The 23661-nt window shown below is 39.0% G+C and overlaps 1 protein-coding gene across 3 annotated transcripts in view; it reads left to right on the forward strand.

Annotated features, from left to right (window-relative positions):
• The first annotated feature begins 10210 nt into the window (after positions 1 to 10210).
• Positions 10211 to 23661, forward strand: part of SOCS6 (suppressor of cytokine signaling 6) — a 28951-nt gene continuing 15500 nt past the window's right edge. For 2 of the 3 annotated variants that reach the window (XM_082312521.1, XM_082312519.1), the window contains exon 1: positions 10211 to 10424. The gene's annotated coding sequence lies outside the window, so the exon portion shown is untranslated. The other variant, XM_082312520.1, reaches the window with a different exon arrangement.

Here is a 23661-nt window from a genome sequence, read left to right on the forward strand (position 1 = left end):
TAGAAAACTGCCAGCCTGATATGGTTTTTGACAATGAAGGCTTGAAAGAGAGAAATATAATTAATTGCCAAACATCATAAGCTTATGAGAAATGGGTCTGGTCAAACTAACCAAGATTTTTGTGAGACTAAAGTTTGTCTGCTAAGTGAAATAGTATTAATATAACAGGCTGGCACTTACCTTACTATTGAGTAGGTCTTTGATTAAGATTTAATACAGATAAAGGAAAATGTTGTGATAATGAGTAGATCAATCTCATTGAAATGATATATTTAAGGACAGTTTTTCACTTACAGTGTAGTTCAGTGCTTTTATGTTTTTTTTCAAGAACACAGGGAAATGCAAGATTTCTTACAAACCTGAATGGTCTGGACAAAGAAGCTGAACTGTACAACAATCAGTATTTATTGATACTAATTCAACTAAGAATGAACAACAGCCAGCCATAATTTGATGTAATGATCAATAATGGTAAGATATTTCTCAAAAAATTTTAAGAGTATTAATTAAATAGAGCATTTTTACAAGAGCAATTGCCTCTTCTAACACAACAAAAAATAAATTCTTCTGTTTATATTAATTTGCTTTTGATGTTCCATTTAGCTAATTCTGATGTTTTTAATAAAAAAATGTAGTTTGACTTTCTCTGAAGCAGGAAGGTTTTAAAATTATATTCCATTAGTTTTATCTTTAGATTATTACAGGAAGGGTTTACTATTCAGTAGTATACATAATACCAGCCTAAGCAAGAGTGAGGAAACCACAGTCCTCCTGAAGTGACCAGCAATTTTGCTAAGGATTTAAATGGAATAAAGACTTTGTTTCAAGCTGCCCACAATACAAAATTAAATGTTCATTGATAATTAAACATCTACCTTTAGTTGCCCACGTATAAAAATTGTTCCCACTAGGCATATATGTACATATTACAAGCTTTTTAAGCATTTTCTTCTTTTTATCAAGCATGTCTATCATGAAAAAAGTAATATTCTATATTTGTCAATGTGTTCAATAACTACTTAATATTAGTGTTACATAATGTTTTTGAATAACTTTGTTTCACTATCTTTTTGTTTCAGATTAGACAGAGATTTTATTATTTTTTGTGTGATAAAATAGCCTCTCTGATGTGATCATAGTGAGATTGCATAGCATTTTTTAGCTGTTGCGTACTATTTAAATCAACATTCCTCAATTCATGCTTTTCACTTTTCCTAAGTGTCCTTCAGCTTTACAGTGATTAATGTTTTCCATGCTGCCTATCAACATATTTATAAAACCAAGAGAATGTTTTATTTACAGCAAAGATGTGATAGAGATGAGTCATAAAAGAAAAGAAATTCTGTGATAAGAAAATCCTAACAGAGAAAGGGAGGATATTTTTTCAAAGGCATAAAGATCCACAAGGCACCTAAGTGATGTATCTAAGTGCCCTTCACGTCTTTGAAAATCTGCCTTGAATGCATGCTACTTAGTAGAATGACATTGCTTCCATCAAAGGAAGCATTTTCTTTTCTGGAGGAAATTTTTAAATGCAGCTAAAGACTGATTTTTACCCACAAAAGAGACTATGGTTTTGTATTCACTATGTGAGCACATTTTGAAACATCTCAACCACCCTTTTTCAAAAAGAATAGCCTTATTTATCAGTTTCAGCTGAAAGTTCTGGGGTTTAAGATTATATCATTCTTAGTGCTGTCTTTACTGATGTGTATTTTAGTTGTATTTTGAGAAGCACATTCAAATCCACTGCATTTGCAGTGGGAAGAAGATGCTGCAATGTTATTTTACAGCAGTAACAATTTCCAGCTTTGGAACAACACATATTCAGCACTGCTCTTTTCTTTGATAAAGTTCCTGGATGAAATGAATGAGAGCTGTGATATGATCTTCAGCATGTCTACGTTATAGTCATTGAGTCTTCCTTTTATTTTTCTTCCAAAAGATGCCTGCAGTCACTTCTATCCATGGCAGAGTAGAATGATTAAAAAGAGTTTTGTTACGCTATATTCACAGTGACAAAATTCATTGTTTCATAAATAAAAAGCAGAGAAATTTTTAAGGGATCTGTAAAGCTTTTGTGGAAGAAGAAGGCTTATACAAAACATCATTCACTTACTACTACGACTCTGTCTTTGGTCATCGAGTAGCAGCCAGAGAAGCTGGCAGAATATTTCCTGGCTGTTTTGCATACTAAAAACAACCTACAAAACCAATCATAATCTGAAGATTTTTCACTCCTTTGTTTCTGAAGCTGTGAAACTTTATCTTGTCCTCTGACTTTTTTTTTGAATGTTCAAGGTACTTTTTGTGATTAATTTGACAAACTTACTTCTGAACAACCCAAATTTCATGAACTGACTATAAAGCTGCCTCACACTTAAATGTAGACTATATTTCAGTGTGTCTCTGCACTTGCATAGATGTCTTCATAAATATTATCAGGATGTTTTTGAAAATTATACACAGAGGCACAGTAGACTATTTCCTAATGAATGCAATGCCATTTCAGGACCTTACAGTGATCTGACTTGAGTCCAAGAGCTATTGAAAAAGCGCACTGTGAGCACCAGGGGCTTTTCCACCCTGCCTTGCCAGTCAACTTCACCTCTACTGAGGGATCAGCACACACATGTGAGGAACTGTAGTTGGAAGCTCAGACTTCAATGAGAAAGTAGGTTTCAGGTACAACAGAGCTTTTAATGACGTTTTATTACTTGTTGGGACAACAGTAATAAAACAATGTTTTAGAAAATTGTAGAAGTCAGTACTGCTGACTTCTTTTTGAGAGACAAGACTTTTCATTTCTGAGTAGAAAGATATTTAAATGTTCATGTTTACAGTACATTTAGAAACAAGTTCACGGATTATGTCTTCTATGCTATCCACTTCAGAAAGCAGCTCATTATATATTGGTTATGTAACGGATGTCAGTTATTGATAGTTTTAATTTGCCGGTAATGAAGACCATATTTGAACTTGTGACCTATATGTGAAAAGTTCCATATGTACCTCTGTGAGGCATCTAGATTTAAATACTGTTTCTTCAACAATAGGAAATTTTATTCCAGAAGGCTGTGAACTGTATTGCTTGACTGATATAGCCCAAAGTTTTGTTTTGTTTTTTTAATTTGAGTTTTGTAAGTATAATAAATATGGGTTAAAATTATTTACAAACTGTGTTCAATTAAAATTAGCAGCTGCAGGTACACCCTCTAATGATAAGCTCTTGAGAAACAAGAGTATTGGGGCAACTCTTGATCTAGCTAAAAGTACATTGCGTAACGATAAGCCCCTGAGAAACGAGAATACTGGAGCAGCCCTGGATCTAGCTGAAGTCACTGGGAGTTCAGAAATCAAGAGAAATTGTTTGTGGCATTACAGGCACAGCCTTGAAGTGCTGAAGTAAATGTTGGTCTTTTCTGTGAACTGGAAGGAAAGGACAATCAAAGCCGGACTAGAAATGCTCAGCTGGCATTGTGAAATCTGCTGACTTCTTGCAACCATACATCCATTTTAGGGGGCAGGGGTTTTTTGGTTTTTAATATGTTTCTGCCCATGAATTGAGTATTTTTTATGCTTTTATGCATGTTTTTAAAAGCATATACTTACGAAGAAGACTGAAAAGAACCCGTTTGACCTTCTTTTTCATAACTAAGGAAATGGTTGTAACACTTAAAGCCAAGAAGAACAGTTAGTCATTACACAGAAAGTAGAACAACATTAATTTCTAGGCACACCTGCTACTACTGCTTTTAGACATTTTTTAACTTAATATAATCCTTTGTAGTGAACATTCTGACTTGATATATACACTTTACTTTGCTCTCTTTTATGTGGTCTAATGAACTAGGTACGATTCTTGATGTCTAACCAACTTTTATTTTTAGTTAGTTTAATAAAATTCTAGCTACAGCTGTGTGCTTAGTCCTCATATAACTCTGACCGGAGCTGGCTGAAGAAAAAAATGTAAAAATAATATTACCTCTTGAGTTTTAAAAAATATTTTTCCCTGTGAAAAAGTAAAGAGTAAGTCATCTTCTAACTCCTTTTCACTTTTTTATTCCATCCTCTATTCCCCCTTAAAGGTAACAAAATAAACTACTGCTGCTTTTCCTTTTAAGCAGTCCTGTTTAAGAACAATAAACTTCTGGCAAATAGAATTGTTTATTTTTAAATGACTGCATTTATATTTGAAAAGTTTGGGGCACAGGTTTGTCATGAACTCTACCGTGAAAAAACAGTTCAAGTGCAACCTTTTCTTTACCAGTTTCACCCTCCAGACAGGGAAACCAGGAAACACAGATGCTGAGCAACACGTGCCCATGCCACAATCTCAGTCAAATCACACAAATCTCACTTGATCCTCCAGACTTACGGCAAATCCATAACCAAAAGTTCAGAATGTTTAAGTATTGTAAAGTGACATCTGGAGTTGTTTTGGTTTGTCTTTGGCACTTGCTCTCCAAAATGATTGCCTTGTGGTAAGCTCTATACTCCTTGGGCCAGTTGTGAATACTTAAGGGCTACAAAGGAAAGCCCATGAGCTGCACTGTAAAGAACAATAAAGAATTTAAATAGAATTAACTTCGCTACAGAGGAGAATATAATGTTCCAAATAAAAATATATGTATATTTTTTTAAAAAGGGTATGACACCAGTACCCATACAAATTCTTACTGGACATATACTTTTACCTTTCAAGGGCATAATCTTTACAAGTTGAAGAAGGAAGCCTCTGTGAGGTTTCTGCTCTTCTGTTACAGAAAAATATGTGACCATAGCCTTCTATATATATTATTTTGATGAACTAGTATGGGGAAACAGGTGAAATAAGCCTATATGTACTCCAGTGCATTGGCTTTGAGAGTATAGACTTTATATACATTGTCTCTGTTAGCTATGTCCTACTCCAGGTTAAAATCCATTATGCCAAGAAATTCAGATTGGTTGTGTCAACAGTGCTTGTACAGATAAGATGTGAGCTGGAATGAGTTCTCCACCTTGCCTATCTTTCTGCATCTCCAAATCTACATGACTCACTGCAGACCTGAGCTAGTTTACAAGCGACTGTACAGGCAATATGGACAATCAATGAATAAGATGCATAGGCTAATCTAACAGTATAGAGTTACTCACAGCAACTATTGTCATGATTTATTGTGTGTCTTTCACGACAAGAAAAGTGATATATTATTTCCCTGACTTTAATAGAAATCCATTTGTGAGGCCCAGTTTACCCAGACTTTATTCAGCTTTTGGTCCATAGACAATTAAAATGACTCCTCCCTTTCTCCATTACTCAGCAGATTAGAAGTTAGTCTTCTTGCGCTGTTATTAGAAATGTCATTTTGCTATACTCTGTTGTCTACCATAATATAATTGTTAGAGAACTTTGATCTAAGAAAATATTGAGCTGTGCTCTTGCTAAAAAGTGAACACCCCTACCGTCAACAGAAAACTTTGTAATGGATTTAAAAATCTTAATTTCAGAAGTGCTCATCAATCATTTTTAAGTATGTTTCCTCCTGAAATGAAATTAAACAGGTGAGAGTGGCACTCAAAAATAGGTGTAAATTAGAAAAGTTTTAAGTAAATGAGCACTGGTTTTTTTAGGCATAAGCATAACAGATAAAGATACAGAATATCACAACATAACCACAGTATGAAGTAGAAGCAATAGCACTACTCTGATTAAAATGTGACACATGATTTATATGTATGTGTTACGGATAGTTTATCCTTGGTGGCTATAATGAGGTCTTAACGCCATTTATACCTTAAACATATTTCAGCAGTGCCAGTAAACAATGCAAATTTAACTCCAATCTGAGACAAAGGGGGTGTGTGAAAGAACTTCCCACGTACTTCACATTGTTTTGGTGGTGTGTTTTTGGTTTTTTTTTTTAACACTACTATTAAACTGGGTGGAAGGAAGTCCCTCCAGAAAAAAGGAAAAAAACCTCCTAACTTTGAAAATATTTGCATAAATTAACTGCTATAATGGAAATGGAATTTACTAACAGAAAATATGTAAGAATGTATGGGAAAACAAAGTGGAACAATCAACCTACAGTGTCCAAAAATTGTATGTGATATATAAGCATTTCTAATACATATAATAATATAGGAATATAAATATACAATATTAGCTAAAAATAAAAATACGGGAATAAACAAAATACATATAATAAAAAAGGACTACAGGAATTAAAAAATCAGAAAATTAGGCCACAGTTACCAAAAATGACCAGCAATCTACAGTGATTTTGTATATATTGCTTTCCTTAAAAGTCTATGATTTTCCAAGGCCATTCGAACATTTACTATCTAGAAGATCAAATTCCTGTAAACTGTTAAAATAATTTGAAAATTTTAATAAAATGACAACAAATGCCCTTTCTGAATTATACTTAATAGAAGCGGAAAAGAAGGCATTTTTGTCCTTAAAATCGATCTCATACAGTTACATGCCTGCAAAGAGCAGTAAGAAGACAAAGGCATTAACCTCCCACGGCAATTCAGGCCAAAGAGCCAGGAGGAGAGTAGCTGTTACAAGATCATGGTAACCTATGCCAGGCAGGTAGGCAGTAATAAAATAAAAAGTGGATACAGTGGGTATAACATCGGCTTTGTTGTCAATGAACACTCATAATTCAGGTTTCTGACCTGTCTCTCTGAACTACAGATTTGTATATACACAGATCAGACTCAAAAGTTATGAAATAATTTGTAATCACACTTTTGAGTATAAAAAAGGAGAAAAAAAGACATAAGCATATCAAAATATGGAACTCATCAACATGCAGACCTCAAAGTAATTAGAACTGGATCTGGAGCTCTGATTTTAGAAGCTTACGCATATAAGGACATCAGATACGAAAGATCTGAATTTTGTATTACTAAAACCAGATTTCTAGTCCTCATCATTTTGAACAAAATCTAGCAACTGCGAGGCAAGTCTAATAGGTGATATATGCAGAGAGCATTAAAACAAGATGTCTGAATGTATGAACTGCCCAATTTAGTTTGATACATGTTTTTAAGCCAAGAACAAATTTATCTGAGTGATCCTGCTAACATCCTCGTCTGCCATCCAAGTTGCAATGTCAGTAGCACACTTAGGTGAGTTCACCCTTGTTGATAAACTGTTGCTCCTACTGGGATATGGCTGTTTGCTGACACATTTGGACAGAAAAAAATCTATCCAGAACATGAAGCTATATGTTAAAGTGGAGACAAGCCAACAGCACACTGGTAGCCTATAGAGAAGATCACAATCCCTGATCCTCCTCCCCCTTTCTCTCTACCAGCACTCCAAATGCGCAAACTACCTCTTCTATTTCTGTAGGCTGGGATACTCACCTGATAACAGGTTGAACTACATCAGCTACTAATCCAGCTGGAAAGTATTGTTTGGTTTTGCTTATTCAGGTTTCGTGCCTGCCTTGAAAGACCCTGACTTCTCATAAACAGCTTAACACTAACAATCTGAAAATGCTGTTCTTGTGAACTCTTACAGCAAGAGATGACAGTTTCTAAATGATGGGAGTGAAAAATAAGGCACTTATTCTATTTTATGTCATGATTTATTGTTAGGCAAATGAACTTCAAGAGATGTAGCTACCTGAGCTGGCTTAGACAGGTCCAATGAGCACTGGAACCACTATAAAGAAAATGAAAGGAGTGTATGGGCAGGAGGAGGGAAGGAGACACAGAGACAAGATGAAGAAGGTCACTACTTCTAGTAGCGATGCTAATTTAAGCCATATTTAGTTAGCATCATCCCTAGTGAGAAGAAAGTTAACGTAAGGAAGAAAAACTGGGGGGGGGAAGCTACCAAGGTTTTTGGATTATTTTCCTTCAACTCTGTAGGGTTGTCTATCAGTGCCATTTCTGCAAAAAGCTAAGCCTTTTGATTCATAATCAAAAATAAGTGGCAAGCGGTCAGTTTCAGACACATGAAAACCTTTGGTTGACACACGGGCTGGAAAACATCATCCAGAAACAAGGTTTTTTTAATAGTGTAGGAGGCTGTAGAATAAGATTCCTAAGACCAATTTTTTCTTTTGTCTCACATGCAGTATAGTCTACTGCAAAAGTTGCCTATAGTAAAAGCTGGCTGAGGGCAGAAAACCATTTTTAGCCCAGTTGGCTTCTTCATATATGGCTGCTATTGTCCCATACCTGCTGCTGAAGACACTGCTTAAGTAAATACTACCTACATGCGTCAAGCAAGAATACCAGCTTGGATCCTTAAAATAATTACTTGTTCAAATGCTTGTATCCAAAGGAAAAGGAGGCCTGAGAAGAAGGTAAGAACACACAAAAAAACAAACCCTTGTTTGAGAAACTGACAGCTGTATGAGAATTAAACTGAAACTTTCCCAGTTGGGGCCTTCCTTTCTTAGATGGCTCTCTTTTGGTCCCCTTTTGGATTAGGTTGCTAAATTCCCAATGGTTTATCTAGGAAAGGAGGAACCTACTATGTTGAAAAAAAAGCTAGTCTTTTTTTATTTATTGCATTTTTTTTCTTTCTTTGAACACCACTGCCAACCTAGAAAGTCACTTGTATTTTTCATACCAACAATATTGGTTTTACAAGCAAGAGCTACACTCCATAAGGTTTCCGAAATGATCCACTTGGAGCTATTCTTAGCTTTGTTTGTTATACCACTGATAACGTGTAATCATAATTGTAAAACAAACAGTTTTAATATAAAACACTTAACAAAAACATAAATCATTGTAGATATGTTATATCTGAAAAAGCCTAACTTTGTATTTGAAAAAAATAATTTCCTTTTGCAAGTCTAATTTATTAGAGTCATCTTCTCCTGAAATGGTCCTGGCCTGCCAGCAAGTGTCGATCAGACACATAAAGAAGCATATGACTCTTGGACGAGACTCAAGAAAAGCCTTTAACTCTGAATAAATACCTGCAATATAAAAATGTAAAAGCAATCAGGACACATTCTGACCTCAAGTAACTTTGGCAATTAAACAATTCACTGACCTCAACCCGCAAATACCTTTGATCTCAGCAGAAGAATTCAGGCAGAATGTACATGATTTTTCTCACAACCTTGTGAGTTTTGTCAATTTCTTTTTAACCTTAAAATCAGTTAAGTAGTTGCATAATGAGTCATACAAATAATCTCACTGACTCTCATGCAATTACACAGGCAAGCAAATTATGCATATCTTTGCAAATCGGGTTCCTGATTTGCATCAGTTATATACCACAAGCAGGAAACGAAGGTAGTATTTTACTAGCTTCACATCAGTCAGCAAATATGACTTGCAACAACTTTTAAGACCCATATCATCCACAGATTTTAATTCTTCGCCCCCTGCTAGTCGCTTCCGTCAGTCTCGCACATCCTATATTAAGAATTGTTTTGTTGCTCTTGATTTAGTATTTTATTTTTAAAAAAGGGACCGGCAAGCAAGCAAACAGCCTGCTTGGCTGAAGTTGCTGTAGCACAGCTGATGTAGCTGAAAGTTTAGTGGCACTTTTCTCGTGGCGATCTGTGAAGCAAAGTTAAACACAAAAATAACGCCTTTTCTCGCGCAACGGGTTTCACCAGGGAAGGTGTAAGCGAAGATGAAGCGGAGGAAAAAGGAGGGGAGACCACCTCCCTCCCTCCCTCCCGCCCCGGCGCGGCGCCGGCCTGCAGGGGAGCGCCCATCGCCGGCGCCTCCCGGCGGGGCAGCAGCAGGCCTGGCCTGGCCTGACCCGCCACCCCTGCTCGGGGCGGGGAGCCGCTGGGGTGGCTCCGGCGGTGCGATACCAGCGAGGTGATACCCCTCGCCAAAACAAGTACCTCCCTGTGAACTTTATTTATGAGCTGCTGTCGCCAAGGGGAGCGGTCAAAAACGGGAGCTGGGGGGGGGGGGGGGGGGGGAGGAGTGGGCCAGGGGCTAACAAAGCCCGACCGCCTCCCTCCCAGCGCGAAGCCCGGCCGTCCCCGGGGAGGTTTCGCGCGTCCGCAAAGCGGGGACGAGCCCCTGGAAGGTTCCCAAACCCGGGGAAGGGAAGGTGTCCGGCCGCCTCGGCCGGGCCCTGCGGGGCAGGCAGGCCGCGGAGGGCTGGTAGCGGCCGCAGGGCGGTGGGGGCGGCCGGGGCAACCGGGAAGGCGGAGGGAGGAAGGGAGCGGGGTGTCCCGGGCCCTGCCGCCCCCGCCGGGCTGTGCGCGGGTGCCGCAGCCGCAGCCGTGCCTGCAGCAGGCGGCGGCGATCGCGGGCTCGCCGCCCCCGTGCGCCCCTCCGAGGACGGAGGGGTGGGGGCAGAGGAGGCGGAGGAAGCAGCAGCAGCGGCGGCGGCGGCGCCAGGAACAGGGAGGCGGCGGCACGGCGAGGGAGGGAGCCGGAGCCGGGCCGGGCCCCGCAAAAGCAACAGCAGCGCCAGCTCCTCCTCCTCGGTGAGTCCTGCTCCGCCGCCCCGGGAGGCTGCTCGCCGCTAAGCCCGGATGCCGGCGCAGGCCGTGCCGCGCCGCCGAGGTGCCCAGGGAGAGGCCCGCGCCGGGAGCGGGACACCGCGGCCTCCGCTGGGTGAGCGTCCCCGGGGCAACGGGCGCGCCGCGGCCTGGCTCCCCCCGCCCTTCCCCCCGTGGCCGCCGAGGGCCGGTGGGGCGGAGGGAGAGACGGGGGATGGGGACGGCGCGGTTCGCGACTTGCCCGCCGCCCTCTTCCCGAGCCGCGGCCCTGGCCCTGGCCTCCTCTCCCTTTGTTTGCTCGGCTCCCCGAGCCTGCGGCGGCGCCAGGCCTTGCGGAGGCACCGGGGCCGCGGCGCGGCCTGCAAGGCGGGCGGGCAGGCGGGGAGTAGCGCCGGCCCCGGGCCGCCGAGGCGCTGCCCAGCCCCTGCCGTGACAGGAGGGGAGCAGGGCCGGCCTCTCGCCCCCGCCGGTCTCTCCCCCCCTCCCCTGGGCCGCTGCCCAAATGCACCCCTGTCTTACCGGTGCCATTATCGGGGGCGGCTGAATTCGGCTGATTCCCCCTGCCCGCCTTGAAACCCGCCTTCAGTTTTGGGTTTGGGGGCCGGGGGGGGTGTGGGGGGGGTTGTCCCCTGCTCCAGCAGGGCGGCTGTCCGGGGGTAGCGGGTTGGTCAGCCGCTGCGGTGTCGCGGTGTTGTGAGGTGAGGGTGCACCAAGGGCTCACGAAGGGGCGAGTGAGAGAAAGGCTGCTTTCTGTGACAGGTGGCACTTAAAAACTTGTCTTTAACAGAAACACCCTAACACCAAACCCCCAAACTTTGCTGGCTTTCATTGTTCTTCAAGCTGGTTCTTACATTCTCTTTCCCTAATGGTGCCACTTCTCTGAGAAAATAACTGGTCCTGGCCCATGCCTACCCGTTTGCTTAAGAAACAAGCCCTTCCAAAATACTGAGGTTTTAGGAGGTGCAGAAGATGCTTCTGTGATGTGAGGTCCTTTGACTGTGTCTTTCTTCTTTATTCTTCCGTTTTTCTCCCCATGTTTCCAAAATCATGTTATTTTAGAATGTAGTTTTTTGCTGTGCAGTAGCTTACTCTGTTAAGGAGAGTTGGTTGCCGAATACACTTCAGTCATGGAAAGCTTCTCTTGCAGTTACTAAATTCTTGTGTCCTTTCAGCATTAGGTCCCAACCCCTCTTTCCTACCTGCCAGGAATGCTTACGCCACGTCCAGACTCTTAATACACCTGTAGTTAAAAAATGCCTGCTGCAGGCCTTCTGTCTTAGAGAGCTGCTGTCTGCACAAGTGCTGGAGGAGTAATGCATCTGCATTTCTGCTCTGGGTGGAAAAAATAGCGCTGTTTTTTCATATTAATAAACACATCCTTGGATTGTAGCAAATATGGAAGCTTCAGTATAGTTATGAAATAAATTACTTAGCTCGGCTGGAAGACTTTAAACCACTGGAGAATGTGTAGGTATTTTTGGAGTCTTCTGCAGTAAGGCAGTAATCGTAGCTCACAGTCTTATGTGTAACTTATGAAAGGCAAATTCCAGCTTTTTCAAAATGCTTATTTTCATGAAGTGTTAAGCAGTACTTGAATGGAGTCTTCACTTTCTATTATGTATTTCTTAGTTTTGTGGCATTGCACTGTGTCTGGAACTGAGCTCTTACTTAAAGCAGGTTCACCTGTTGTACGTTTAATCAGCAACATATTCCCTATATCCTGAGTTTTGAGATTTAAGTAGAATTTTTTTAAAAGTTAAAATTCAATGAAATTAGGGCTTAATACTTAAAAGTATGAGAGGTCACAGTGTAGTGTTATATAGAGATACCTGCATTTGCTAATTTCCTGGGAAGCTGCAAGGCTGTGGAGTAGTAAGGAAGAAGCACTGTGTTGTTTCCAGAGCTTTTGTGAGCATCACTTCATTGTGCTGTGTATGTGCAGCATCAAATTGTTTGCATGGATTCAGGAGACATGATAGGTACTCCTAAACTTCCCAAGAACTTGACATACTGAAATCTAAAAAGGATGTATATTAATTTATACTGTGCTATTAACTGCTTTGATCCTAGACTGTGAAGTAGGTCAGTCAGCCACCTTGGGTTACTCTTAGAGAGGGATGGTTTGAAGAAATGGTAACATTGTTCCGTGGGTAGATTACACATCCTAACTCTCCTTAGTGCAGTGAAGGGGTGGAGTGAGAGTGAACTCTTAATTAAGAGCTCTTCTTAGGAAGCAAGTTCATTCTTTCTGCTCTTCCTTTTGAAATCTTCTATACTCGTACAGTAACTTGAACATAAACATTTGAAAGACTTCATCTAGTAGCGTTGCCTTGAGTTCACTACATATTTGCTACACTATTGCTGGCAAAACAGAGGCCACAGTCCAGGGTAATCCCTTACTCAAGTGCCTTATTTGCTATTGCTTTACTGCTCTCCTGGGCCTACAAAGCAGTATTTTGGTAGTGTTTGGGTAGTACAATGTGTTGTAGGGAGCTGAGTGATAACATAAAGTACATAAAAAGGAGGCTGTTCTCTGCTGGTGTCTGTCTCGGTGTTTTGTTGATAGTACTTGAATGTGTGTTAGCAACAAATTAGAGGGGGTAGCTCAAGCAGTTGTGATGTTCCAAGGAGGAAAACAAGATACAAGTAGTGTAAAAGTAAATATAATCTAATTTAGGAATGCAAATGCTAAAATGTATTGAGTATAAATTGGATAGGATTGGGATTGAAAAGCAGAATACAGTTTTCTTATGCAACTTAACTGTATATTTTGTAGTGTAAAATATTACACTGAAAAGAAATACGGAACTTTGAGTTTCCTTTTTTTATTTTTTTTTTAAGACAAATAACAGTATCTAGTAATGTTCCTTATCCTTATGTTTGTGCCAAAATCTAATTTCATTTCATTTTACTGTATGCTTGTTTTTCTGGAAATACATATCAGTCTTCAGAAGACAATAGATACACTTGATACAAAGCTCCCAAGTTCTTGCAGCCTCTGTCCCAGTGCCTCCCAATAAATTTCTAGTAGTAGTAGACAAGGAAGTATCCTTTAAAAAAAACTGTCCTGAAAATTTTCCTTGATGATTTCAGATGGCAAGTTACATACAGCAGTATGTTTTGGTTTTTTGGATTGTGGGTTTTTGTTGTTGTTGTTTGTTTGTTTGTTTGTTTGTTTTAGAAAACAAGATGATTGTGCTTGTAATGGAATATTTATTGTCCATGTTTAAAGAGCAGCTTCATACCACTCAAATATGCTTTCGAAACAGCAGAGGATAAAGACTCATGACACAGAGTAGATTCCTTCTTTTATTGTTATTTTTGCTGTTGCCTCTAGAAATGATTGATTTCTGAATTAAAACTGTACTATGTAAGTTGCATAAATTTCTCTGTTAAAAATAGTTACATTAGTTCTGAAACAAACATCTAAAAGCTTGTTGCTTTGGGTTTTTGTTGCAGTAGGTTTTTTTCCCCACTGTATCTTAATGATCTTAAGCTATTGAAACAAAAATGTGCCACCTACTTCAGCCTCTCCTGGTGGTTAAAACCAAAACAAGCTGGCCTTGAATTATTGCCCTGGGTGAAAATGGAAAGCTGACTGTATGTAAAGTGTTGTCTAATACATCAAATACATAAAGAAGGTTACACAAACTTTGCTAGAGTCTACACAAACTGAAACTGAAAAGGCAACATGATGCAGAATCTGACTTAGTCTGCTTATTATGAGAATTAAAACTTTCAGATCAAAGTGTTAGAAATTTAGCTCTCTGATTTCTTAAGCTCACTTAAATAAAAGCTCATCCAAATTTTTTTCTTCTACCAGTTTTCATGATATTCTGACTCCTGCTTTTGTCATGTACAGGCATGCAAACAATAAGAATCTGCAACTCCAGATAATTTCAGCAAGTTTTGAGGTGTATAGCTTTGCAAATCTGACTGCTATTCATTAGAGTCTGTAATGTGGATTTAAGGACCTATCTTTAGATATGTTTATTTTAAAAAAAATAAACTATTAGCTGTCATGAAATTTTCTTCTGGAAAATATTAAGATAAAATACTCTGGAAATTATTGGCCGTTTTCTGTGTCCTTAACCGCTCACATAACACTTTGGACTCTGAGGAACTCAGTTGGCTTCATTTATGACAAGGATGTAAGCCACATGTTACCTACAAAATTGTTCCTTGGTTGCTACATCACCAAGAAAACTATGCAAGTTAAATATAAGTCTGTATTTGCTTAGCGTGGATGGAGATTGGCTGACTTGTTCTGCTTCTGACTTTAAAACTCTGTTGAAGGAATAAGAAAAAAATCTCCTTGCTTGCAGGTAACCCCAACCTAAGGATACCATATATAGGCATTTCTGTCCAGGTGCTGCTCTCCAGACATTGCTTCCTATTATGTATATATAGGGCACGAGAGGCTTCCTGTCTTCCGTGCAACATTCTTTTCTTTTGTAATCTGCCAAGTGCAATAGGTTGGCAGTTTTAAAAAATCTCAGGTTTGTAAAGTGTGTGCATTTTTTGTTACAAACACCAAATAATTTTGCTGTAAACTGCTGTAAAACAGTTTTGAATGAGAGCCCTTTTCTGTGGCAGTGAAGGTATAAATAGTAGATGTTGGTGTTTTTTTTCAGAGTGTTAAGTGGTCTCTAGTTCATCTAAACAATGAAAATGAACCTATGCGTATTGTTAGGTAAATCATACAGATATGTGTTATTTTTCTTTGCTTCCCAGTGCAGTGTATAATCAACAACTGTATTTGTAATATTTAACTTGGATGGTATACGATACTGATCTGTAAGAGGACTTGTGTAAGGTTTTGATGGTCTCGAGTTAATATGGTGAATGCAGCTAGCAGATAAATTGATTCATTTTAGGATTTGAGATTGCAGACTTAATACCTTTGGTATTGTTCCTCAAGGATATTCTGTATTCCTTAAAAAAAAAAAAAAAATATATAGACTGCTACTCTTGATGACAAAATTGTTGGAAATGAGGTTCCAGTCAGGCTTGGTTTTACAGCGTGTGATCTCTGTTTTTCTTGAGTAGATTTATTCTTAATTAATCTTGATGTTCTCTGGTAAATGTGCTAAAACAGCAGTTTGTAGGAGTCTTGAGTAGGTGATTGTTTTTCCTTCTCTAAAGCAGTCTGCATTCCTCAAATAGGTTGAGAACAAATTAGTAGGCTACTCCGAACGTTTCCGAAGCATGTTTGTTTGATCCCAAGATGTCTCTGATACAGTGGTCAAGGTTGCTTTCTTTTTTGTCCCTTCTGATTTAGGGAATCCTATCTCCCCTGACTTTGTCTCAGTAAGTGCTACAAGCCTGGGCAGTTAGAAGCTGTAATGTTAACTGTGGTTTTGGCACCAGTAATGGGTTTTAGTGCCCTTGGAATCCCTTTTGGTTGGTAATCAGGTATCAGATTAGGAGGTTTAGTAATTGAAATAGAGACATGAAGACGAGGGCAAATGTTTTTGATTCAGAAGGTGTGCCTTCTAGGATGAGATTTGTGGAAGTTGTGCTCCAAAACCAGGGAGGGCAGCTTTTCAGGTCGACTCTCTTTGTTCAGGAGCTGGTAGGAACTGGGTGACTGAAGAATTCTTGTTGGATTTGCTGAACAGAAGCTGTTTGTGCAGGCATACTGGTTTGGGTGAAACCTGCGCTGGGGAAGTTTTCCAGGCTGGAATTTTGGTCAGTCTGATGAGACTGACTCCAGAATAGTTGGTTTGTGCATTCAGAGGTACGAGTCACTACGTTATGTGTAAGATCTTAACTCTGGGTCTGTGTAAGGTAGGTGCCTGGTGGCTTTTTTTTTCTTCCCCTCCCTGTTCTCTCTTCAGTGGAAAACAGAGGCAAAACCAATGCTGATCTAACACTCTGTGAAACATTGACTTTTCTCCTCTTCTTGGCTTTTGAAAGGAAGAGAGCTGTTGGTTAGTAATAAGTAATGTTGAGGTGTAATAAAGGATTAGCCATCGCCTTTGGGATGATTTTGTGCAAAAAATCTAGTTACTTGAGAAAATACTTATATGTAAATGTAAATATTCTGCAGTCCCTTACTAAAGGGATAAAAGAGGGTCTATACTGATGAATGCACTAGTCTTATTTGCAGTTTAATCCAGTAATGGTCAAAAGAAGATGGTGAAGGGAATTTATTACATCAGTACTGACTCAGATGTCCTGTATATTACAAAAAGAAGTGCTTTTTGGAATCTGCAGTGTTTTAAATGTTGTTTGACATGGAAAACAGGAACAGAAATTCTGTATATTGAAAAGTATGTATCCTAATTTTTTAAAAAATTGGGCTAATACATTTTTTCATTTTATTTATAGCATCTGTAAGTTTAAATGTATGTCAGAGAGAACAGGAAAAAAACCAGTCTGTGTGCATGTACATGACTATATTTTTCATGCTTGAACTTTTAAGCTTAGCTAGCTTTTGCAGCCAGGCTTCTATACTCCTGGCTCTGCAGAAATTTGACCTTGCTCTGTAGATAGCTATCTTAAGGGCTTTGAGTTTGTTTAAATCTCATAGAGCATATTACTTCATACAGACAGTGAAAATTTTATATTTGATCCTGCATGTGAGAATTTATACACCAGTGTGAAGTTGCTCAGTGTAAGGCCCCAATTCTTCATGTGCAAGCTAAACATAATGTACAATAAGCGGTCCCATTGACTTAGGTGTCTGCTCACAGTTAATCAATCTTTGCGGGGTTGGGACAAAATCGGATTGTTTAGGGCTGTGTGGAAAATTATTTGTTGCTTCTGTGGAACATTTAAGAAAACCCACCACCACAAAAAAAAAAAGGACCAAACCCAAAAGTCTTCCAGTGTGTATCAGGACAAAACAGTGTCTGTCTAAAAAATTGAACTAAAATATTCTCCATTGGATTTGCTGGTTGGGGTACCGAGATGTTTCTGTTTGCAGGTGATTAGAGTGCAGATGTAGGAGGAAGAACAAAACTTCCTGATCTTAATCATAAATAATTAAGAGTCTCTCTAGTTTTGACCCAAAATTAGAAAATTTGCATGTAGAGTAAGTTTTGGCAGAACTGGTATAGTCCTGGAAAAAGGTTTTATCCTGACAAATCAGGGCTTTATAAAAAAGATGTCTAAGCAGCTTCGCCCATGCGGTCAAAATTCTGTTTCCATTCTGGTCAGTGTGCTAGTTGTGCAGTGTTAACGTACATACCTTCTTAAAAGCACCCCTTGGACTTAAAAGGACTGTCAATTTAGAAAACCTACTTAATGTTTCACCTTCTGTTTAAGGGAAACACAATGTTAAAGTAATTCTGTGAGGTCAGGTGGAGCTAATACTCTCTGTACAGGTGTGTTTACCTTGTATATTTGACAGTACTTTGAGCACAGCCTTGTCTCCTGTTTCCCATATATGGATAGGCTCGAAACCATAAAGAAGATAATTAGTTTACTCTCTGTTCTTATTGGGCCTCCTACCAGTGACAATGGGAAGGGAAATATCTTAAATAAGCTGTGTTTTACATTATCACTTTCCCAAATGCCGAGCTTGGATTACTCTCTGCAGTGGGTCCTAAGACCTTGGAGGAGTGGCCAGGCTGTCCGCATGGGGGGCCAGCGGGCATGCACCCACTGCAACTTCTGCTCAACTGATCCATGTTCTGCTGCCGGGGTGCGTTCCAGGGGCGGCTGCTTAATTATAAGAGGCACTCTGTGAAGAAGAAGCTTTCCTCTTGGGCACCCACCTGACTGAAGATCCCCCGGTCTTTAAACAGAAAGAAGGAAGTCCTCTCTTTTTTTCTTTTTTTTTTTTTTTTTTCTTTCTCCCCCCCGCCCCCCCCTTCTGGTTTGTTGTGTTGTGCTGGCTTGTCTGTAAAATAAACTCTGCTTTCTGTTTCACTGATTGGATCTGTTTTACTTACCATGAAAGACTGATCTTCAGTAGCTGATACTGTTTGACACTCCATGTATAAAATTGGTTGGATTTGAGGTTGACAGTGATCCTAACCTAATCTTCCTGTATGTGGTTTGATACAAGTACCATCTTTCTTTAAGTGAGGAATATTCACTTAAAAGAATCATGACAGTTTAGAAGGATAGTTTTCAAATGTTTTATTCTAAAGGATTTGTCCCCTTAGAAAGCTTTAAAACTGTCTTAACTTTGTTTAGCAGTTGACAGGCTAGCTTATGAATCACATAGAGTCCAAGGGAGGAAATAAAATGCTGGTGATACTGGAAATAGAATATGTTGAAATAAGGATTGCAATAAAAATAATTTGGAGTTGTAATAGTGGAAAAGAGAACAGAACTATGAGCCTTCTTCAATCTTATTTTTGCATGCTGTGCTCCTAAGAAACCTGATACTACGTGACCCTTCTGTAGCCATCTTCTATGAAATATTTTTCTGGTTCTGAAGAGTCTGGAACTGATTTCAGAATCAGTAGTGTAGCTTTAAATATTGTATTATTGCTCTACTTATGTATTAGTTCATCAAAGTGAACATGCGAGTAGCTCTGTTAAAATAATCTGTCTTTCATTGCTTAGAGTTTTGGAAGAGAGAGTGAGACTTCTGCCCATGTGCACTTCCCTCACCCTGCCCAGCCCCTCCAAATTTGGTTGTATTTAGAGGAGCTTAAAATAATGATTGGAGTACTTAGAAAATGAAGATGCAGGTAATAGGGAGCTTGTGTACTTATCAAATATTATCAAAGCTGGTAGTTTTATGATAAGCACTTATTTAAGTACAAATAGTGGGGGAATAGACTTTTCAAACAAAAGGAATACTTGGATTTCTTTTTGGATTAATTGTTGAAAGGCAGTTTAAATTCTGAGGGATACAAGACAGAAGTGATTTTTTTTTTCTCATTTCAGAATATACCAAATAAGTCCAGCCTAATGAATCACTTTCCATATACTACTAGTTTTTCAGAAAATTGGATTAAAATTATTTTTTTAACTTTGCAGATAAAGTTGCTTCTGTGTTGTATTAACTTTTGACTGCCGCTGTTTGAAAGACTCTTTCAGTGTTTATTACTTTGTCTCTTTAAAATGAAATTGTTTCACGTAGTAGTAATGGGAAATGGTATGCTTTCTTCATCAGTAAGAGGTACTAAGTCACTTGAAGTTTTAATTTTTATTTCTGAAAAAAAAATTGGACTTTGGTTTAAAAAAGACAAAACAACTTTATTCAAACCTCCTTTTAGAATACTTACTGCTAATGTTATGATTTGCGTATATCCAGACAGACTGTGTAAGATACTTGAGCAGTGTGGAACACGTGTATTTTTCTGGGTGAGGTGGTTCTTTGAGGCTTAAACTACAGGTACTTAAAGGCATGATGAAGATGGAGTTACAAATCTAGTTGGTAACTATTATGTATGGATAAAGCCTTTCTACTAACAGTGACAGAGAAGTAACTTCTTTCCAAGTGAATATATTAGTAACATTTTTCTGATAACATTATTTTTTCAAACTTTTTGCTTTGGATTAAGTTTTCCCTTTTATTAAGTACTATTAGAGCCTAAACCAAACCAATATTAATCTCAGTTGAATTGCATCTTGTTAAATAGCATAGGTGTTCCAGAATAGAAATGAGATACAAATCTAACTGTGTAAGAGTGGGTTCCTTACACTTGAGGTATTAAATATTCTTTTGCCTTTAGAATGGATTCCCAAGTGTGTGTGAGTGAAGTATATTGTTGTCACTGTTACTTATTGGGGACCATGTAATAGGTGGACATTGGGCCTAGCACCCATCTGATGGATAAAATTTATCTGCAATGAAATAAATATAAAAGTATATAGCTAAAAATTCCTTCATCATTTGCACGTACAGGTTTCACAGACTGCAAGCAGTACAGGCTGTATTTCCCAGTGATGTAAAACAGAGGATGTGACAGCTTAGTAGCTAGAGCCCTCATTCAGAATGTAAGATGGCCAAGTTAGTTCTCCACTTCTGTCCTTTCTAGGTGAGAACTACCCTGAACACCAGCCTTTTGGCTGCTCTGTAGTGCAAAAAGTTTTCTATTCCTTCTTTTAAAGCTGTTCTACAGAAGATTAACAGAGCCAAAAGAGAAAGGGCTAGAGATCGTATGTTTTCTCATCCCAGTGGAGTAAGCAACTGCCTTGGAGAGGGAAAACCTGGGCCTGACTTTCTGGCCCAATTGATCCTGCATCTGAAACTGTTTCTGCACAGTAGGGTGTCTTAATCAAGAATAAATGAGAATTTCCCTCCCACGATGGCTAGGACCACTATCCAAGTTGCTAGAATTTGTAGTTTGATTTCCCTCAGTGCAAGCTCCTTTTGTGATGCAGAGGGATACTATGATTGTTCATCCACTTCTCACAATGTCCAGAAAAAGAAGTGGTTGCCACAGTATTTTATTCAGCATGATTCTGTGAGGTAATGATATACAGTTTTTGAACATGCCTAAGGAGGTAGGTGAAGGTGTAGCCATGAGGTAGGCATTGATACAGTTCTGCTAACACTTAAGGTACTTCTGTTTTTTTTATGTAAAAATAAGGCTAAGGGCTACTGAGGAGTTTTTAATTAAAAAAAAAAAAAATCCTTCTGAAATTTTGGTACTTCCTAGATTGAGCAGCTCTGTATATGTGAAGGGGAGAAGGATTTTGATGAACAACATTTTGAGTATAATGTCCTCATGCCTGTGGAGTCTTCGGGGGCTCGACTCTCCTAGTATGCTCTGAGTACTTGCAACTCCTGTTGATTTTTGGAGCAGTTGCTTATGCTTAGGTACTGAAAAAAAATCTGAACTTGGACAAAAATCAGATGTTTTATCTCTATTTTAGGTAAGACTGGTTGCAGTTCTGACCTTTGCAGTTTGTCAAAATGTACTTTGCTCTGAATTGTATTTTTGGAAAGCAGGCCATCAGCCTCAGATCTGTTGTGTTGCAAGCAGAATGTGGTAGGGGTTGTGAGAATACTCCGTGCCCCGCTGGAGACACCAGTTTAGCAGTCTCAGAGTTTGTGTCATATAAAGCTTAAACTCTGGACAGAAATATTGTTGGCCTATTTGTTAGTCTGAATTTACTTTCTTTGCAGATTGTGCTTTCATTAATGGTTTAGAACTAACCTTCAAGGGTGTTTGGGTTTTTTTGGGGGGGGGGGGGGGGGGGGGGGGGGAATTGGTTTTGGTTTTCTTTATTCCCTTCTTCTGTATCTTTAGTATCTTGCTCTTTGCTTTTTTTCTTTTTTTTTTTTTTCTTCCCCTGCATCTTTTTAATTCTTTCAGATATGTACTACTGATGGATCTTCTACTCATCATCTGACTACCTGATACTTCTTTGTACCGTAAGATGGGTGATTCATTCGCTTACTGCTTTGATAAATGAAGCAGTTGGGCTGAAAAGACTTGTAAAATGTCTGCTGAATTGTAAAGTTTTAAAGAAACACAGGAAGTTGAATTGTGACTAAATAGGGGACAGTGATAGAAGGTATCCTGAAAAGTTAGGTATGTCTCCACAGAATGATGAAACCCAAGATCGTGTGTTTGGCTTATTCCTCCATTGTCAGCAAACCCCTGAAAGAGACCACAAGCTCTAACTGATCTCCTTCAGTGGGTGACAATTTGCTGTTGCAATCTTATACTTACATGGAGAGATGGGGAAGATTTCATATTTAAGTAGGTATTTACTCAAAACCCCAACAAGTCAACCCACCTCCCCCCCCCCCCCCCCCCCCCCCATTACTCCACATTTGTGAAAATTCAGAATTCAGATTTCAGAATTAAATGACCGTAATTTGGTCTGATGGTGCATATTATTCAGCTTATGAATCCATCTAAAAATTGGCAGTTGAGCTCTCAGTGTTCTGGCTCACAAAGTGTTGAATACAGCATTGAATGAATGCCTGTGGATTAACATTTAAGTGTCAGATACAGAGACAGCAAAAATTTCCTTAATGAAGCCGATAATTCTGTCTATGAGCTCTGGAATTTGGAGTTTAATTAGTGTACTGTAAGTAAATGATGGGACCAAAGATTTTAAAGGGTGGTGGAGAGTAGAATTAATGTAAACATTTTTGTCCTGTATGTGAGGCAAGGAAAAGAAAATAATTGCTCAGACAACTCTTCTGTCTTTTCTCAGCTTTTGAGTTCTTGAACTTTGAACCTTAATGAAATTATTTACTATGTTTCCTATATAAATAGTTCAGATAAAGGATATAAAATGATTTTTCACAGTATGCTTCTATTCAAGAGGGAAAACACAAAGGATTTTCCTCACTGGTAGAAGTGGCCTATGATTATTTTAGTGATTATATTTTAAATTTTCAAGAAAGTAAAATTGCTAGTGGAACTTACTGATCACTTTGGGAATGAGGACTCTCGAATTTTGAATTAATATGATACATAGAAAATGTTTTCAATGTTTTTTTGCTAGTGATCTCTTACCACAGTGATATAAAAAGTATCACCTAAGCCTTTCTCTTTTTAACTGCTAATCAGAAGTTAAAACCAAATCACAGTAATAAACCACTTTTGCTTCTAATGAACATAGGTGATACCTTGATGGCTGGAGGTAACATTTTTTTCTGTTACAATGAAACAGTTTTGTCTGTGTGAGGAATTGGAGTTGTTTCATGCCACTTTCCTCCTTGGTTTTGGAGATACTTTTGAGCTCCAGAGAGAGCTTTTCCTGTATTTAGAAATGTTCATGCCTTGGATTATTTTTATATATAAGAACATATGAATTTTTGCTATGGTTGCTCACTCAGTTGAGACACTACCTATCTGCTTATGTGATAAAACTTTGTTGGGCAGCCCTGTTGGGCAGCCCTGAAGGGGCTGCAGGGCATACAGACAGAAAGAGCCTTGCTCGCTCGAGCTTTGTTACTATGGGAAGTAATGCTGAAACAAACTATAATCTTTGAATGTAAGTGTAACTCTGAACTTTTGAGAAGTGACTAGGGAACTCAGTTTCTTGAGTAGTAGCTTGTACTTTATATGAGATACTATACCACAGTATTGTATCTAGTTGTTATTGTTTCAAGGATTGGAAAATCCTTGATTGACTAAAAGTAATTATTATTTAAATGTAGCCAATGCCTTTTCATCCCAGGAACTTCATATTTCACTGGTCGTCTATTTTCATTTCAATGTGTTATACTGAATGGGGTCCATATACTTTCATACTTTCGTATGTTATGTTTGTGTTAATGGTGTGCATTTGTAGTAAAACAATTGGTTATTACTTTGGAAAAATGTCACTGACTTTAATAAAAAAA

Source organism: Platalea leucorodia (genome assembly GCF_965183815.1).
Source record: "Platalea leucorodia genome assembly, chromosome: 1".
In the NCBI taxonomy this organism is placed as follows: Eukaryota; Metazoa; Chordata; class Aves; order Pelecaniformes; family Threskiornithidae; genus Platalea; species Platalea leucorodia.